We start from the raw sequence: 20,450 nt of genomic DNA on the forward strand, positions 1-20,450 counted from the left end.
ACCTGGCAGGCGGATGTCAGGCTCCACCCCAGGAGGACAGCCCGGTGGCGGTACCACCGACAGCCTCCAGGGGGCAGGCCACACACGTGCTCCCTCCCATCTTTAGACGGTTTTTCCGGCTCAGAGCAGCACGGGACTCTTCTCCTCCATCCGCATCTCTCCCTGAGGGGACAAGGGGCCACAGCAGGCTCCCTCAACTTCCCAACCACACCATCAATGGAGGCCTGACACCCCCAGGGGCAATGGAAGGCACGGCAATCCTCAGACAGGTGTAGCCTCGGGAGTAATGTGTCCTGCAATTCACATCAGTTCTTGCAGCTAGCTGTGTTCTGCATTGACGCACGAGCCGAGTGATCCACCACTCAGAGTCGAACAGTTCTCATTCGCCAGGGCACCGCTGCCCATGCGGCATTGCATCTCAAGATGAGCATGCGAGGTTTCACAGGCATTGTCGTGGGTGCCCAGACTGGGGTTACTGGCCTCACACCGCAAGACAGCAGAGAGTAATGCAGCGACCGGCGCACGGCCATACTGCTGACCTTCCGGGTCTTTGAACAGACACCGCGTGTGGAGCGGGGCATCCTCCACAGGTACCCACAACCGACATCAAGGGGAGTGGACTCCAGTGTGCCACCCCCAGGGATGTCCTCCGCACAGACAGAAAGGAGGCTACCGCCCCCCTCCCGGGATGGAATCCTCTCCCTCCCCCTAACACACGGGGAGCCAGCTACTTTTGGGGCGTGTGGTGAACCGCACCATTGGGCCAGGTGCACCCTCCACCACCATCCCCTCATGGAAGCAGAGGAGCACCCAACACCTCCCACCACATGGACGGACCCCCTCCCTCCCGCCGCCAAGAGGTAATGGGGTGACAGACACCACCCCTCCTCTCACTCCCTCCCCTCTCCCTCCTCTTCACTCCCTGCAGGAGCCACGGGCACAGTCCCGCTAGCCACCATCAGGTCGTACAGAGAGATAGGAGTCAGAGAGAGACATAGAGGGTCAGGGTGGTGGAGCGAGGAGAGGCCCTGGTACCCAGGGACAGCACCGTCCCAGGAACCTTGGCATTAATTATCCTTCTGCAGGTTCACCTACGGAAACCTTGTTACGACTTTTACTTCCTCTAGATAGTCAAGTTTGATTGTTTTTTTCGGCACACCACCGGGGCAGTGACCGACTCCAGCGGGGCCAATCCAAGGACCTCGTAGTAGCGACGGGCAGTATGTACAAAGGGCAGGGACTTAATTACTGTGAGCTTATGACCCGCACTTACTGGGAATTCCTTGTTTGGGGGGAATAATTGCAATCTCCAGTCCCATTCATGAATGGGGTTCAGCAGATTACCTAGACTTGTCGGCCAAGGGTAGAAACACACTGATCCATTCAGTGTAGCACGCGTGCAGCCCCGGACATCTAAAGGCATCACAGACCTGTTCTTGCTCAATCTCGTTTGGCTGAAAGCCACTTGTCCCTCTAAGAAGTTGGGGACGAGCGCACTGGGCCACATAACTAGTTAGCATGGTGGAGTCTCGTTCGTTATCGGAATTAACCAGACAAATCGCTCCACCAACTAAGAACGGCCATGCACCACCACCCACAGAATCGAGAAAGAGCTATCAATCTGTCAAGCCTTTCCATGTCCAGGCCGGGTGAGGTTTCCCATGTTGAGTCAAATTAAGCCGCAAGCTTCAGTCTGGGTGGTGCCCTTCCATCAATTCCTTTAAGTTTCAGCTTTGCAACCATACTCCCCCCGGAACCCAAAGACTTGGTTTTCCAGGAAGCTCCCCTGTGGGTCATGGGAATAACGCCGCCGGATTGCCAGTCTGCATCGTTTATGGTCGGAACTACTACGGTGTCTGATAGTCTTCAAACCTCCTACATTCATTCTTGATTAATGAAAACATTCTTGGCAAATGCTTTCGCTTTCGTTAGTCTTGCACTGGTCCAAGAATTTCACCTCTAGAAGCACAATACAAATGCCCCTGGCCATCCCTCTTAATCATGGCCCCAGTTCCGAAAACCAACAAAATAGAACCAGAGTCCTATTCCATTATTCCTAGCTGAATTATTCAGGTGACCGGCCTGCTTTGAACACTCAATTTTTTCAAAGTAAACGCTTCGGACCCCCGGGACACTCAGCTAAGAGCATCGAGGGAGTGCCGAGAGGCAGGGGCTGGGACAGGCAGTAGCTCACCTCACGGCGTACTGCCAGCCCGATCCCAAGATCCAACTACGAGCTTTTTAACTGCAGCAACATTAATATATTCTATTGGAGCTGGAATTACCGCGGCTGCTGGCACAAGACTTGCCCTCCAATAGATCCTCATTAAAGGATTTAAAGTGTACTCATTCCAATTACAGGGCTTCGAAAGAGTCCTGTATTGCTATTTTTCATCACTACCTCCCCGAGTCAAGAGTGGATAATTTGCACGCCTGCTGCCTTCCTTGGATATGGTAGCCATTTTTCAGGCTCTCTTCTCTGGAATCGAACCCTGATTCCCCATTACCTGTGGTCACCAGGGTAGGCACAGACAGTACCATCGAAAGTTGATAGGGCAGAAATTCGAATGTTGCATCGCTGCCACAAGGGCCGAGTTTATCTAGAGTCACCAAAGCTGCCGGACAGAGACCCAGAATGGTTTTGGTCTGATAAATGCACGCATCCCCGGAGGTCAGCACTCATCAGCATGTATTAGTTCTAGAATTACCACAGTTATCCAAGTAACGGTGGAGCTATCAAAGGAACCATAACTGATTTAATGAGCCATTTGCAGTTTCACTGTAGCATCCATGTGCACCGAGACTTGCACGGCTTAATCTTTGAGACAAGCATATGCTACTGGCAGGATCAACCAGATAGGAGCACCTCGGCGGGTGGGCAGAGAGGAGAGACCAGAGCCCACCCCTCTGCCAGCAAGAGGGATCCCTCTCCCCGTGGAAAGGGCACACCGGGTGCTGGTCATGGACTGGCAACCGTGACCCCAGAGGGCCACAAGCCGGCACAGTGCGCATAGCCAGAGAAAAGTGGAAGAGAGCTCCCCCTATGCTTCAGCCACGCATGGATGCCGGGGGACAGCGGCCATGTCACAGGTCTCCTTTGCCTCATCCTGGGCTCATCAGTCTCACCTAGACTTCCACCCGGAGGGGCATGGAGCACTCCAGACCCCCACCTGCACCTCACTCCCAGGGTGGAGAAGCTCAACATACAAGCCATTACCCAAAGAGCTAGGCCAAGAGGGCCCTTCACCAGTAGCAGTTGGTCATCCCGATTGATCGATGGACAGTGGGTAAGGGCACCTCAATCCCACACAGACACCTGCCAGGACATCACACAGGTCTGGGACATGGACTGACAAGACACCCCATCTTCCCTCTCCCTGGGCTGGGACCCAGACTGGTGCACTCACACTCACGCATTTTGATGGGATGCCCCATCGTCCTACAGCTCCTAAAGGCTGCCAAATCGTGCAAGATCACGCATGCCCACCAGCCCTTCCAGGGATGTATCTGCAGGGTGCGATTGGCCCCACGGAACCCCTCCCCCTTGGTCTCTGAGGGGCAGATCCGCTCTCATACAGACTTCAGGCCGGGAGGAAGTGGCCCATGAGAGCACCTCAACCCCACGCAGACTCCTGGTAGGACATTCTCCCCCAGGGCTGGGACCTGTTCTCACAATCTGATGAAACAGCCCATTGTCCCTTAGCTCCTGGAGGCTGCCAAATCGTGCCAGACAACGCGTGCCTGCCAGGCGATCAAGCCTGCAGGGTGTGACCAGCCCCATGGAACTCCCCTCGGCTGCTGAGGGGCAGATCCACTCTCATACGGACTTCTGGCCAGGAGGAAGAGGCCCGTGAGGGCACCTCAACCCCATGCAGACACCTGGCAAAACATTCTCCCCTGCAGCTGAGACCCGGACTCACACTCTAAGACATCCTGTCGTCCCTTAACTTCTGGAGGCTGCCAAATCGTGCTGGATCACGCGTGCCCACCAGGCGATCAGGGGAGCAAACATCCAGGGTGCGAAATCCCCTGCAAACTCCCCTCGGCCGTGGAGGGGTAAGTACGCTCTCATACGGATTTCCAAGTCCACCTCCTTTCCGATCCAGGGCTATTCTGGGAGAACACCTTTGAGAAAGAGGCGGGTCAGATGCCTCTGCCTGGCCCGGAGGTCTCCACGCCTGCAGGCATCTGCACAAAGTTCCCTTAAGGACTTCTGTAAGGGCCTACCATGCCGACCCTCCCCTTCAACCCTGCAGAGAGACCTCTTTACCTGGCCGCAGCCCAAGGCTTGCCTAGGGGGACCCCGCCACCTCCATGTACCCTGCAGGATGCCAACCCTTACCGTGTTGCCGTGCCATCGGAGTCTCTCAGGGGGACCTCCCTCCGATCCACGCCGCCCTTACAGAGCTCCCCTTGGCCGCCGAGGGGCAGGCATGCTCTCATCGGGACTTCCACATCCCCATCCTTTCTGGTCCAGAGCACCATGCTCCCAGTCTTCTCCAGATCTCCTGGGGGCTGCCTGGCCAGGCCGTGTCCCTGTGCCCTCAAAGCCTCTCAGGGGAACCTCCCTCCAGTCAGCCTTGCGGAACTCCCCTCAGCCGCAGAGGGGCAAGCACGCATTCATTGGGACTTCCAAGCCCATGCTCCTTTCCAGTCCAGAGCACCACGTTCCCGGTCTTCCCCAGATCTCCTGGAGGCTGCCAAACCGTGCCGTGTTCCTGTGCCCTCTGAGCCCCTCAGGGGGACCTCCTTCTGATCCAGGCCGACCTCGCAGAGCACTCCTCGGTAGCAGAGAGGCAGGCATGCTTTCATCGGGACTTCCACGTCCCCCTTTCAGGTCCAGAGCACCACAGCCCCCATCTCCCGCATATCCCCTGAAGGCTGCCAAACCATGCCGTGTCCCCCTTGCCCTCGAGCCTCTCATGGGGACATCCATCCGATCCAGGCCACCCTCATGGAACTCCCCCCGGTCGCCGAGGGGCAGGCATGCTCTCATCAGGACTTCCACGTCCACTTCCTTTCAGGTCCAGAGCACCACAGTCCCCATCTCCCGCATATCTCCTATAGGCTGTCTGGCCGGGCCGTGTCCCCGTGCCCTCGGAGCACCTCATGGGGACCTCCCTCCAGTCCTGGATGGCCCCACTGAACTCCCCTCGGCCACCTAGGAGCAGGCACACCCTCATCGGGACGTCCGAGTCCACGCTCCTTTCTGGTCCAGAGCACCGTGGTCCTAGTCTTCCCCAGATCTCCTGGAGGCTGCCTGGCCAGGCCATGTCTCCGTGCCCTCGGAGCCTCTCATGGGACCTCCCTCCAATCCAGGCCAGCCTCGCAGAACTCCCTTTGGCTGCCGAGAGGCAGGCATGCTCTCATCGGTACTTCCACGTCCCCCTCCTTTCCGGTTCAGAGCACCACGGCCCTCATATTCCTCAGATCCCCTGCAGGCTGACAAACCATGCCATGTCTCTGTGCCCTCTGAGCCACTCAAGGGGACCTCCCTCTGATCCCGGCCGCCCTTGTGAAACTCCACTCGGCTGTAGAGGAGCAGGCATGCCCTCATTGGGACTTCCATGTCCCCCTCCTTTCCAGTCCAGACCCATTATGGGGACTTTGTGACATTTTGGGAATGCTGTTGGATACCGGGCAATGTCGGGACGCCTTCCCCCTGCCTGGCAGGAGCATTTCTGGCCCCGCAGCCTTCCACCAGACGCTCCCTTGGGGACTTCCTTCCACTGGGGGGGTACAATCCGGACCCTCCCATACAGGAGGGAGCGATCCTGCCCGGCCCCTTTCCACCTTTATCTCCCTTCCAGACTTCCATCCTGGAGGCTACTGAGGTCTGAACCCCCTCACACAGGCGGCAGCTCTCCTAGCCCAGCCATTTCCCACCTCTCTCTCCCTTAAGGACTTCCATCAGGAGGGACCCTCTCATGGCTTCCACTTCTACCCAGGTAGAAGAGCTCTTTTCCTGGGTTACATACCATATTTCTTTGTAAATAAGACCTAACCAGAGAATAAGGCCTAACATGGTTTTCCAGGGTGGTTATGATATAAACCCTACCCCAAAAATAAGCCCCAGTTAAGCTTGTCAACACCACACGACAGACGTGTTGAATTATAAAATAATATTATTGACACCCGTTGACTGAGGTTATCGTACTCTGCTCACCATTCTCGGACCATTCGGACACCCAACTTCGTCTCTCTGCAGAAAGTTGGAAGATTCTTTGCCTGGGAGTCCTCCACAATTCTTACTGTAACCCTAACCATCACTCACACTTGACGGTTGAAATCATTGGCCCATAAATACTGGCAGGCGTATTTTGATCGATCAACGTACAGATAACATGCGTAAAGCACGTGCAAGTGACAGTGCATGGTTGTGGTTGTGCCTTCTCTTTGTAAACAGCATCATTTTGTGTTTCCACTCCGGTCTCGTAATTCTTTAAATTAACCCCCCCCCCACCAAACAAGATGAGTGCAAAAAGAAAGAGCTATTCCGTTGCATACAAGAAAGGAATCATGGTGGACTCCTGGGGAAAGAATCTGATGGCTTTCTGCAAAGGGAAGAAGTTAGATCTCCGAATGGTCCGAAAATGGCATGCAGCGTACGATAACCTCAGTTAACAGGCCAACGAGGGAAATGCTAAGAAGTGCATGTGTGGATCAGGTCAGCAACCATTATTTCCTGAGCTGGAAGACATCATCTGAGAGTGGATCACTAACAGGAGAGCAAAGGCTTTGGTTGTGTGCAGGGCTGATATCCAAGCTTTTGCCCTTGCAATGGCACCACAGTTAGAAATATCCCCAGAAGAATTCAAAGCATCACAACATTGACTGGATGGCTTCCTTCACCGATATGAACTGACTCTAAGAAGATCAACACACTGTTCAAGCTGGAAGATACTGAAGTTATTAAATGTGCACTTGCGTTCAAGTCCTTTGTTGATGGCATTGACTTTTATTGACTTTTCTAAATACCAACTCTCCAACATGATTGCTATGGATGAAACTGCAGTGTTTATGGACCAAGGATCTCAAACAACAATTGATCAGAGGGGTGCATCGTCAATCTACATTCCCTCCACTGGTTACAAGAGTGCACGTGTTACCTGTATTTTGGCAATTCGTCTAGATGGAAAGAAAATCCCACATCTAATCATTAGTAAGGGCAAGAAAAATAAGACTGAATGTGTTTCAGGCATTTACATTCTTGAAACTGAAAAAGCCTGGTGCACACAAGCTGCTATAAGGAAGTGGGTCAATTTAATGCTGCCACTTGTTTTGCAAGGTGGCAAAAGAGGTCTGCTAGTCTGGGAGTCAGCCAGCACTCACTGCGCTAAAGAAATGAAGAAATTCCTTGCACAGAGACGAACAGATCATATAATGATTCCCGCAGGAATGACTGCCTATCTCCAGACTCTTGATATTGCAATAAACAAGCCATTCAAGGACCATTTGCGCATGGAACTCAATGACTACACTGATAATAGAATGGAGAGAAATCAGCATGGAAACTTTGTGAAGCCTAGCCTGCAAGAGGTCGTGACTTGGGTGAAAAAGTCGTGGGATAAAAATCACTGACAGCTGTGTTGCCAATGCATTACGAGCAGGCTACTTGGACAAGCAGTGCTCATTTAAGGAGATCTCTATTACTAGGCATGACAGAGTGGGGCCAATGGTTCTGCAGGAAATGGAGTCACAAGAAATTCAGGTCGAAATTCGGGGGGTTGGACACTTACGACAATGTTCCAGAAGATGATGACATGACTGTATTTGAATAACTGTGAAAGCCAAGGTGCAGATATTCTGAAGTTGAAATGTTTGGTGCACTGTTTATATAGAATTCTCACACAACTGTTTTAATGCACTAGAACTGTTGTCCAATAACAGAAAAGTATGAAATAAATGTCAATTTGTGTACATGAATAAATGACAATTTTTGTACATGAATAAACGTTGATTTGTGTTTAATAAATGTTGATTTTTGTACATGAATAAATGAATAAAGGTAGAGTATTGGACAGTGTGGGGTGAATAAGGCATCCCCTGATAATAAGCCATAATGCGTATTTTGGCAGGGGAAAGAGTATAAGACCCGGTCTTATTTTGAGGGAAATACGGTAACAGATGAAAACTGCAAGGTGATGCACCATGCCGAAGTATTACTTACCAATCTGGATTTAGAAAACTCACTGACAGCACTGCAAATGAAAAACATTTCATCAAGGCCATGGCAAGGCTAGCCACTCGATGGTGTACAATATGACTCTAGGTGATTCAGTCATGTTGAGTATGTGCCCCTACTGGCCAGTGTGTGCCCACTACAAAGCTCAGCAACCCTGGGTCAATAAGCTGTTGGCCGGCTGGTGTCCAGTTGCCTAGCTTAGGTTACCTGGGATAGTTCTGTTGACCAAAAGTGTAGGTTCAGTGACAGTAAACAGCTTGGACGTGGATGACATGATGGTAAGGAGGAGGCTGGACATCCTATTTATCTAGGAAACAAGATGGAAGGGCAGAACAGCAAAGCCACTTGGCTTGGGATCCAGAGTCTACTACTCAGGAGCAGGACAAGCTAGAAATGGTGTGGGAACTGTGGTGAGGGAAGAGGCTTCAAAAGGTAGTGAGGGATGTCATCAGAATTAGTGCTCGACTCACAGTAATCAGACTCTAGCCTAATGATAGGGCAGTATTCATAACTTTAGCTTATGTCCCCACAGTAATTTTGCTCAGAATGAGAGAAAGTCACAGGATCACATACAAGAATACACAACATGCAACTTGGGTCGACTTTCACCTAGTAAGGAAAGGGCAATGAGGTAGAGTCAGCAGTTGCAAAGTCATTCCCAGTGAAACTATCATCACACAGCACAAACCACTGTTTGCCAAAATCATTTGCAAGCAGTGGTCAGACAAGGCACTGAGGTCAACAGAGGCCAGACTGAGGAACTGGAAGTTGACTCAAGAGAAAGCACAACAGTTCAAGGAATTACTCAGGGCTCTAGCACCTCATGAAGAACAGGAAATAGATGTAGTTGAAGAAGAATGGCAGCACCTCAAACCAGAACATGTGAGGACTACAAAACAAATATGCGGCCAAGCCAGGTATGGAAATAAGGTACATAAGAAAAGCTTGTGGTGGAATCCAGAAGTCCAAGAAACCTGGCTAGGAAGGAATACTGGTTGGCTAACAAGCTAAAAAAAGAAGTTATGTTCTTACCATAACGTTCCATCTGAGTAGTAGACTTCATTCTTCTGCACATATGGGTATACGGATCCGATTCGTATCTGAGCCGGCAAAACTTTTCAAGCATCAGCTCCGAGCTCCAAGTTCCTCCCTTACCTATATTACATCACTTCCTCCTATCTAGCCCCAGATAAAGTTTGCTAACACTAAATGGCAACATAACCATAATCCTAAACAGGAAAAACCTGAAGAGTGAGGGGGATGGAGGGAGGGAAGGTGCAGAAGAATGAAGTCTACTACTCAGATGGAACATTATGGTAAGAACATAACTTCTTTATCTGAAGTAGTTGACTTCATTCATTATGCACATATGGGACAGAGTCCCCAGCTACTAGTATTCCTGGGAGGCCTCTATGGAAGGATATTTCTGAGCACCGCAGAGCCAAAGGATGCTCTCCCTCTAGAAATAAGATCCAACTTATGATGAGAGATGAATGTGTGCGAATTGGCCCAAGTCTCTGCCGCACAGATATCGTCTAATGGAACTCTTGACCAGAAAGCTGCAGAAGTGGCCATTGCTCTAGTGGAATGAGCCTTCAGTACACCAGGAGGAGATAAACCTTTGTCCTTATAAACCTGTGCAATACAAAGAGTGATCCACCTTGCTAAGAACACTTTTGAAACTGCTTTGCCCAAAAATGGTTTAGAAAAAGAGACAAACAATTGATCTGACTTCCAGAAGGGTTTAGTCCTATGGAGGTAAAAACAAAGCTGTCTATGGACATCCAATAAATGAAGCTTACGTTCACCTCTATTTTGGAAATTTGGGAAGAAGACTGGCAAATTTATAGATTGATTAATATTGGCCACTGAGGACACCTTGGGAAGAAAGGAAGGGTTCGTACACAGCAAAACCCTATCCTTGTGGAAAACCAAACAGGGGGCAAGGAGGATAAGGCCTGCAACTCAGAAACTCTCTTGGCTGAAGTGATGGCGACCAAGAAGGCTGTCTTCCATGACAAAAACTTCATCGGAACTGAACCAGCTGGCTCGAAAGGGGGAAAGGTCAAAGCCTGAAGGACTAAAGTCAGATCCCAGGGGGGCACGGTTTCTTTAACTGGTGGTCGCAATAAAAAAGTGCCCTTCAAGAAAGCTTTACACAATCTGGCAGAAGCCAGAGTAACCTTATTTTCACCCACATGAAAATTAGAGATGGCAGCCAACTGAACCTTGATGGTGGAAGCACTAGCTCCTGATTGAAAAAGATCTGCCAGAAAATCCAGTATGACCGGAACGGGGGCTGTAAATGGGTTCAAATTGCACTGGGAGGCCCAAATGCAAAAACGTCTCCACTTGCTATTGTAGAGTTTCCTAGTGGAGGCTTTAAGAGAAGCTACCAGAATATTCTTAACAGGAGACGACAGTCTGGGAGTCCTGATGATCATGGGAACTGGAGCAGCCACGCCGTCAGCTTGAGACTGTCCAGGTTGGGCAGGGGCAAGCCCGATGGGTGAGAAATCAGATCCGGGCATGGATCTAGAGTCCATGGAGGAGCCAACAAGTGAGACCATAGGAAGGGAAACCACACTTGACGTGGCCAGAAGGGAGCTATGAGAATGACTTTGCACTGCAGCCGGCAAGCTCTCTGAAGGAACTTCGGAATGAGAGGTAACGGGGGATAAGCATACAGTAGCCCGGGAGGCTAAGCATGGACTAGAGCGTCCCTGGGGACATCCCCCAGAGGGGGGATCAGAGCAAAGACGTTGCTGCACTTCGTGTTGGAAGGAGATGCAAAGAGATCGCAGCAAGGTTGACCCCAAACACGGAAGATCTTCTCCGCCACTGATCGTTTCGGAGACCACTCGTAAGGCATAAGGATTGCCCTGCTGAGACTGTCCGCTAGAATGTTGGAGCGTCCCGGGATATGCGTTGCTATGAGAAAACGGCTGGTGGATATGGCCCACTCCCAAACCCTCATGGCCTCGGGACAAAGGGGGTAGGATCGGGTCCCTCCCCGTTTGTTTATATACCATACTACAGACATGTTGTCTGACTGAATGGCTACCGTCCCTGGAGGTAGGACAGGGTGGAAGGCTCTAAACGCTAAAAGCACTGCCCTCATCTCCAGGACACTGATGTGTAGCTTGGTCTCTGGAGGGGACTACGTGCCTTGGACCGTTCTTCCCAGGAAGTGCCCCCCCCACCCGAGCTGGGAAGCATCCGTGGTCACTGTGGCTCGAGCCGGAGGGGCTAGAAAGCTGCGCCCCGCGAAAATGTCCGCTGATTGGAGTGACGTTCTGCATGTCTGATTGATTAGGATGTGGAAATCCATCGGAAGGTCTAGCCAGGACCATTGAACTGCTAGATTCCACTGAAGGACTCTCATGTGAAGACGTGCAAGAGGGAGAATAGAGACCGCGGCTGCCATCAAACCCAGGGCCCTGAGAACATCAGCTGCTGTGACTACCAAGTGATCCAAGATCGCCGATACATGGAGTCTGAGATTTTCTATCCTTTCCGGGGTGAGAAAAATCTTTGACTGCATCGAATCCAACCTTGCCCCAATGAAGTCTATGATCTGAACTGGAGCCAGGTGGGACTTGCTGATATTGATCATGATGCCTAACTTGTGAGCCAGACCGAGGAAGTAGTGAAGGGCCTGACACAAGAGACGTTTGGTGGATGCAGCCAAGAGCCAGTCGTCTAGGTAGGGGAATACCTGAATGTCCTGAAGTCTCAGGTGAGCCGCTATGACCGCCATAACCTTGGTGAACACCCGGGGGGGCTGTGGTGAGACCAAAGGGTAGGGCTCTGAATTGAAAGTGACTGGCCCCTAGCCGGAAGCGTAGAAACATCCTGGAGCTCCTGTGGACCTTGATGTGATAGTAAGCCTCCTGGAGGTCTAACGAGCACATCCAGTCGCATTCTCTCAGAAACGGTAGAATGGACTGTAGAGTGACCATCTGGAATTTTTGTTTCTCTACCGACAGGTTGAGGATAGACAGGTCCAGAATGGGCCTGAGGTCCCCAGTCTTCTTTGGCACTAAAAAGAACCTGCAGTAGATACCTGATCCAGATTGATCTGGGGGCACCGGCTCGAAGGCTCATTTTTGTAGCAGCTTCTAAACCTCTAAAGCTGCAGCCTCACTGTGAGCGGGTGGAACATCTGGAAGGCATGCTGGAATTATGGGACATGAAATGAAGGGGATAGAATATCCTCTGGATATGTTTATCACCCAGCGGTCTGCAGTAATGGATTCCCATGCCGCTGGATGTAAGGAAAATCTTCCCCCGACTGCCTCCATAGTAGAGCAGCAAGGCAACCCCTCAGCATTGCTGTGCAGGTCTGTCAGAAAAAGGTTCCCTAGACCCAAAGTTTCTGGGACCCCCTCTGCCTCTGGGACAGCGTCAGTCTTGTCCCCCTCTGCCTCTGGAGGATGAATACTCCTGAGTGTCACGAAAGGACTGTGATTTCCAGAACCACATCTTCTTTTGCCCCTTTTGGTTCCTGGAATAGGACCTCTGGGGGTTAGAGAAGCGGATTCCGATGGCTGACAAAGTCTTTCCGTCCTTCTCACTCTGGGTTAGTGTGTCACGTACAGTCTTCCCAAAGAGGGATGACCCATCGAAAGGGGCATTGATGAAAGACGCCTTAAAGGGGTCTGCAAACTGACACAGCCTGATCCAGGTATGACGCCTCAAGGCAACGTGGCTGCCAACAGCTCTAGCGGCTCCCTACGTAGCATGAGAGAGGAGATGCATAGAGGTATTAGACACTGATTTCAGTGTAGTCATCTTCACAGTGAACGACTGCTTGTCCTGTTGCGACAGAGACTCCGGGGGAGACTCAGTTAGTTCCGATATAAGGTCTCGCTGCAGTTGGATAACACGTGCCAAGTAATTCAGTGCACAAATACAAAATGTCACTGATGATTACATGCGCTTCCCGAAATGATCCATCGACCTGGACTCTGTCTGGTGGATGAACAGAGGAACTCTCCTGTGCCAGTTCCTTCTTTGTGGCAGCTGCAACTACCAAAGTGTCTACTGGGGCTCCTTTGGACTATGCCTGCTTGTCTGACGGCAGGGAGAGAATCTTGTTTGGCCTTTTGGGTATAGGTTCTACTGTGTCAGGATCGTTCCATGCCCTAGTGGTGATGAGGTCCACCAAAGGGTCAGCTGGAGGGGAGACCCAGAAGTACATGGGCCCACGCCAAAGGCCTCCAGGAATACAGACTCATCCGCAGAGGGTTTGGGAGCTGACCAACCTCCTCTTTGGCGGAGGATCTCCATAATGTCTCCAAAAGAGACGTCATCGGTAGGTGATCTGGGGGAACCCTCTCCTTCATCCAAGTCCGTATCAGTGGTAATGCACTCAGGGGAGTCAAAGTGCCTCCTCTTACACTTGCGCTTACAAGGTTCCTCTCCAGTGGGACTCTCTGGAGAGGATTTGTAAGCCTCCGGGGGTTCCCTGAGGGGAACAACCAGGGGTTGCTTTGGCATGGGCTGTCCCTGAGACAGGGTAATGGGAGCAGAATCCAAAATCAGAGGGGTCTGGGTAGGATCAGAGTAGGTGAGCTGTGGTCTCAACCCCTGGGAGAGAACCCTTTCCACTGCCCCGAATGCCAATGGAGAGCACACCTTTGTAGAATGTAAGGATGAGGGTCTCCCCGGCACCGAAGCAGGGATCGGAGCTGACGGCGGGGTAGTCCGGGCACCAAGGATGGGATCCAAAAGAGCGAGATCTCGACCCTCGGGTCCAACTCCCCGACCACGGCTCCGAGAGTCCCCTGGATCCGAGATCGGATCCGAGGAACTCAAGGTGACGGCAGGCATCGAGGACATGAGAACCATTGGTGCCAACCCAACAGCTCCGAAAGGTCTCGGACCCAAGAACCCCAAAGCATCAGGTCAGATCGGGGAAGGAGCAATAGGGTGGAACATCATTGAAGAAGGACCCTCTCCAATGGGAGAGGGCCCTGGTAAGACCCCCAATCTGAATCTGGTTCTGGATGAACCTCATCAGCCTGTCCATATCAAGGTTGGAGACACTCCGAGTCGACCTGGAGGAAGCGACCAACTCAGGTCTGGGCCAGATCTGAGGGGAGTGCCTCAGCTCCGATGACTCCGTTGGCTCTGGAGAGAAACGTGGAGAGTGGAGCAGAGGAGAACGAGACCTGGGTACCTTTGAAGAGGGGCTGGAGAAAGACTCCCTGTCCGGTGATCTTTCTGGGCCTGTCCCTCTCTTTGTGGCGCTTCTTCTCCCTTCTGTCCCTACCTCTCTGGGATGACTCAGATGAAGCAGGCCTGGCGGGAGTTTGAGTCCCTGCCTGCACAGTGTCATTGGCTGGGGAGGTAACCGAGGCAGACTCCAAGGCAGAAGCTGGTAGCAGACCCTTAGCCACAAGCTTAGCCCGACGATCCTTCAAAGCCCTAGGGTTAAAGCCTGAACAAATGTCGCAGGATGCAGACAGATGGGCTACCCCTAAACATAGAACACACAGAGTGTGGCCATCGGATATGACCACACTCTGTGCACTTCTTAAATAGAACCTTAGGCTGATCAGCCATGGTAGAGACAGTAAAAGCCCTAAAGGCCCACTCACACACGCACACACACACTCAACAGGGATTGGGCTTAGAAACCAGTATCACAAACAAAACACACTTATAACTAACTTTTTTTTTTTTTTTTTTTTTTTAACTAACACAATGACCAAACGCGAAGGGAGGAAAAGAGGCAAAGGTACTCACACTCAACTATCACAAAAAGACCGAAAAACCTTACCACCTTGCTTAGAGCTCGGAGACCACGATGCTGACTCTTAAGAGCGGCAAATGAGATCTGGGGCTAGATAGGAGGAAGTGATGTAATATGGGTAAGGGAGGAGCTTGGAGCTCGGAGCTGATGCTTGAAAAGTTTTGCAGGCTCGGTTCCGAATCGGATCCATATTCCCATATGTGCAGAATGAATGAAGTCAACTACTTCAGATCTGGAGTTGCAATAACAAAGAAGGCGGCATCAAAGGCACTCTGCCAGCTTCTGAAAAATAAGTCAGTAGATGGCAAAAAGAAACTATATCAGGTTACAAGGCAAAGACAGGAAGATAAAGAAGATAGCCCAGACACCCTTCATAAGGGAAGAGGGCAACAACCTGCTCACCAGTCCACAGGACATCAAAGGCAGATAGGAGTAGTACTTCCAGCAGCTTCTGAATGAAGTAAAACTCCACAAAAGCTGTACTTCCCCAGACACAGCCTATGATGAGATAAGAGGGGGTGCCCACCATAGATAAAGTAAGACCAACCCTAAGAAAAATAAAGTCAGGGTCAGAGCAGATATGATAAAGATGCTGGTTGGGATAGGGGAGAAATGGCTCTTGAGGGTACTCAAAACAGAGAAAGGCATATCCCAGATGACTGAAGAACAAGCATACCAATGCCAGTGTTCAAGAACAGAGGGGACATCCACAACTGTGGGCAGTACAGTGGTATCAAACTCCTGTTCCACTACATGAAATTTATGTAGACAGTGACTGATAAAACGAACAAGCAGAGTAGTAGAAAGTAAGATGGGAGATGAGCAGTTCAAACTCTGATCAGGATGCAGCACAACTGACCTAAGGTTTGCAGTTAAATAGATAGTTGAGGAAGAAGCTAGAGATGAGGAAAAAGTCCAACTGGGCACTCCTAGACTTTGGGAAAGCATGTGACAAGGTCCCAAGAGAGTTGATTTGGGAAGTCCTGCAGTGGTTCAAAGTCCCAGAAACATTGGTAGAAATAGTGTAAACTAGGTGCAAGGACCTAATGACTTAAGTACGAACAGTGTTCAGTCTCACAAAGAGGTTCCCACTGGGAACAGGTACGCACCAGGGTTCAGCACTGTGCCCACTGCTGTTTATACTGGTGACAGACTACATTAGCAAACAGGTTGGTGGGGACAGGTCAACAAAGTTGCTGTATGCAGATGATGTGACATTACAGGCAAATTCTGAACAAGAACTTTAGTAAAGGACAGAGGAAACTGAAGGTGCATGGGCTGAAACAGAGTATAGCTAAGACAGCTGTAATGGCAGAAAATGGTGGAGTTCAGAAGAAGCTAAGAATTGAGATAAACGGGACAATAGTGGAACAGGTTAACAGTTTCAAGTATCTGGGAGGGGTGGTTGAGGAGAAGGGAAGCGTTAATGAGGAGATCAGAGCTACAATCAGAGGGGCTGCAGCCAACTGGCGCAGTGTCGGGTGCAGTATATAACAGCAGAATGGCAAAAAAAAAAAAGCTGAAAAGTAAGGTGTACAAAACAAAGGTGTGACCAGCACTACTGTAGGTATGGAAACTTGGACAGTAAAGGCAGAGCAGTTAAGGAAACTCTAAATGATGGAAACAAAAGTGATGGGGGTAGGGTGCACACTGTGGGACAGATGAAGAGATAAGGACATAAGAGCAGAAGCCAAAAGTAGCTCCAACTGGAGAAAAGGTCAAACAGAACACACTACAGTGGGTCAGGTACATGTACAGAAAAGAAGACAATCTGGTGAAGAAGATTTGGGACAGACAGAAATAAGAGAAGAGGAAACAAGGGCATCCAGCAACAGGTGGATGGATTGTGGGACAGAAGACCTGCAACAATCAGGCATGAGTGACAAAGAAGGCAGGAGAGTGGCACTGAATACAGATGGTCATGGTTGATATAACATACCTACCCCCATATAGAAAATGGAAAGGGGGGTGATGATGATGACTGAGGTCATTTTGACAAATGCTTACTTTTACTAAACACCAGCTGCCTGAATAACTTTGTGAATTTTGTAGTGTATTTGCAAGTAAGGGACTTTAAGATTGTTAGAAACATGGGTGTTGTATCCCATGTGGGAAATACACGATGCTTTGCTTCAGTAGAACCTTTAGTTATGTACTCACCATAACTTCAGATGTTTGGGATCCATCTCGCCTACATTCTGTACTGATGGGTTCGGAGCCGATCCCTCGGCTCCGACTCGGCACGCTTATGCTATAGAGCGAGGCCTCTTATTGGCTGAGCTATCTTTATCCCAGGATGCACCACCACTAATCCCCCAGATCTTGTTTGTCCGCATTCATGCACACATGCACAACTTGATTATATAACATTGTTAGATGTTTCAAGATGAAACAACAGGATTCGGACCTTCTGATATACTCTGATCTCCAAGGAAGGGGGAAGGAGGGTGGGTTATTAGGAATGTAGGCGAGATGGATCCCAAACATCTGAAGTTATGGTGAGTACATAACTAAAAGTTGTTATGTGATCCTATCTCGCCTACATTCTGTACTGATGGGACAGCGTCCCTAGCACCTAAATCCCGGGTGGCTCATTGGAAAACACTCCTGAGCACTGTGGAACCAAATGAAGCTCGTCCTCTAGATGCCACATCTAATTTGTAGTGTGAAATAAAGGCGTGCGGGGAAGACCATGTAGCAGCAGCACAAATGTCACTAATAGCAAGCTTAGAATGAAATGCTATCGAAGTAGCCATAGCCCTTGTAGAATGAGCTTTGACAGAGGTGGTAAAGCTCTTTGTTAGAATAAAAATAAGCTTGAGTAATACAGTCCCTGATCCATTTGGCAATAGTGACCTTTGTGACAGCTTTGCCCAATTTGTTGTCTGCAAAGGATACAAACAACTGATCTGTTTTCCTTGTTTGTTTGGTCCTGTCTAAATAAAAACGTAACTGTCTGTGGACATCTAGTGTGTGGAATATGAACTCCGCTTTGTTGAGTATTTTGGGAAAAAAACTGGAAGTTCTAATGATTGTTGTAAGCAGAAACTAGAACAAACATTAGGGACAAAGGAAGGATTTGGCCTGAGGGATACTCTGTCTTTGTGAAAAACCAAGTACGGGGGTTTTACAGACAAAGCCTGAAGCTCTGAAACTCTTCTGGCAGAAGTAATCGCCACCAGAAAGGCTGTCTTCCATGATAGGAACTTTAGATCACATGTAGCTGCCGGTTCAAAGGGGTAAGAAGTCAAGGCACGTAACACTATATCGAGATCCCATGGAGGTGCAGGATGAGAAATCGGAGGTCTTAATAGAGCAGCACCTTTCAAGAAGGTCTTACACAATCTGTTGCTCATTAAAGGTGGGTCTATGGATTCGTGAAAATTAGAGATTGCTGCCAATTGTACCTTGATGGTAGAAACTGAAGAGCCTTAATTGAAAATAGAAGTCAAAAATTTTAGTACTTCTGCCACGGGAATAGAAATGGGGTCCAGGCCCCGGAGTTGAGCCCAAATAGCAAATCTTTTCCATTTGCTAGAATACAGTTTCTTTGTAGCAGACTTATGGGCCGAAGATAATATGTGCACAACATCTGGATCCAATGTATGACTCCTGCCTATCGTCGGAAGAGGAGGAGCCAAACCGTCAATTTTAAGGTGTGTAGGGACTGGTGGAATAGTCCCAACTGATGAACAAGTAGGTCTGGGATCTGATCCAGGAACCATGGACCTTCCACAGCATGTTTCCAAAGATAGGGGAACCACACTTGACGAGGCCAGTAAGGAGCAATTAAGATCATTTTGCTCCCCAAGAGAGATGCCTTTTGAATCACCTTGCATAAAGCAAGCCGGTGGGCCAAGGATGGACTAATGCGTCCATGGGGCTCTTCCCCGGAGCCAGGGTTAGGGAGAAGAATTCTTTGCACTTTGCATTCAGAGGAGTCGCGAAGAGATCGCAACACGGAACTCCCCATTTGCTGAAAATCTGACTTGCAACTGTCATATTCAGTGACCATTCGTGAGGAGAGAGGATGGTTCTGCTCAATCTGTCGGCTATCACATTGGACTTGCCCAGTATGTGAGTAGCCACTAGGAAGCGTTTGGTCGAGACTGCCCATTCCCAAACTCTCATGGCTTCTCTGCAAAGAGGATAGGATCTGGTCCCTCCCTGTTTGTTCAGGTACCAGACAACTGACATGTTGTCTGAGTGAACAGCAATTACGCCCTGAGGGAGATAATCATGAAGGGCTTGAAGGGACAGAAGTACTGCCCTCATTTCTAAGATGTTGATATGAAGTAAAGTCTCTTCTGAGTGCCATTTGCCTTGGACTGACCTGCCCAGGGAATGCCCCCCCCACCCCGTCTGGGAGGCGTCCGTGGTCAAAGTGGCCGCCGGAGGAGGTAGAACAAAGGGTCGTCCCTGATCTAAGTTGGAGGGCACTAGCCACCAGCGAAGGTCCCGTTTGCAAGATTCCGTGATCCATATGAGGTGACTGAGAGGGAGTTCCTGAAAGGACCACTGAGCTGAAAGAAGCCACTGAAGAATTCCCATGTGCAACCGTGCCAGGGGAACTAGAAGAACCATGGCGGACATGGATCCCAATAGCTGCAGGACCATTCTGGCTGGGGCTTTGGATCTGGGAAGTAAGGCTCGAACTTGAGCCTGTATGGTTTGTATCCTGTCTGTAGGTAGATAGACCCGCATTCGGTTTGAGTCTATCTCTACCCCTATGAATCTTATGCGTTGAGATGGCAGCAACACAGACTTTGGCCAATTGAAGGTGATTCCAAGGGAATTGCCCAGTGATATAGTGGCTTGTAGGCTCCAATAGTAGATGCTTGGAGGTGGCAGTTAGGAGCCAGTCGTCTAGATACGGAAACACCTGGAATCCTAGACTTCTCAGGTGAGCAGTCACGACAGCCAAACATTTGGTGAACACCCTGGGGGCTGTGGTGAGACCAAAGGGCAGCGCACGGAACTGAAAATGACTGCCTCCTAGGCTGAAGCGCAGATGTCTCCTGGACGCTTGATGTACCATGATATGGTAATAAGCGTCCTTGAGATCTATGGAGCACATCCAAACACCCTTCTCCAGCAATGGGAGAATGGTTTGTAGGGTGACCATTCGGAACTTGGACTTTCTGACTGAACGGTTTAGGGTGCTGAGGTCCAAAATGGGCCTCAAGTCCCCGGTCTTTTTTGGCACCAAAAAGAATCTTGAGTAAGTCCCTAATCAGATCTGGTCTGCAGGGACCGGTTGGATGACTCCTTTTTGCAGCAGCTTTGAAACTTCTGAGGCTGCGGTATCCCGTTGACTGGGTGGCGGGTCCGGGATTTTTTTGGACTGAGGGGGGGGGATGAGAGAATGGGATGGAGTAACCTCCGGCTATAATCCGAAGCACCCATCGGTCCTGAGTGATACCTTCCCAGGCCTTTAGGTGCTTCGATAAACGACCCCCGACTGGCTCCGGAGCTGCACAGCCGGGCAATCCCTCAGGGACTATG

General features: G+C 50.2%; 1 protein-coding gene across 4 annotated transcripts in view; it reads right to left on the bottom strand.

The window, feature by feature from the left end:
- Window positions 1-20,450, bottom strand: part of PRKCD (protein kinase C delta) — a 2,080,121-nt gene that overhangs the window by 1,614,863 nt on the left and 444,808 nt on the right. The window lies entirely within an intron of this gene.

The sequence above is a fragment of the Protopterus annectens genome, chromosome 7.part0, assembly GCF_019279795.1.
Source record: "Protopterus annectens isolate FY-2018-M chromosome 7.part0, PAN1.0, whole genome shotgun sequence".
NCBI classification, from domain to species: Eukaryota; Metazoa; Chordata; order Ceratodontiformes; family Protopteridae; genus Protopterus; species Protopterus annectens.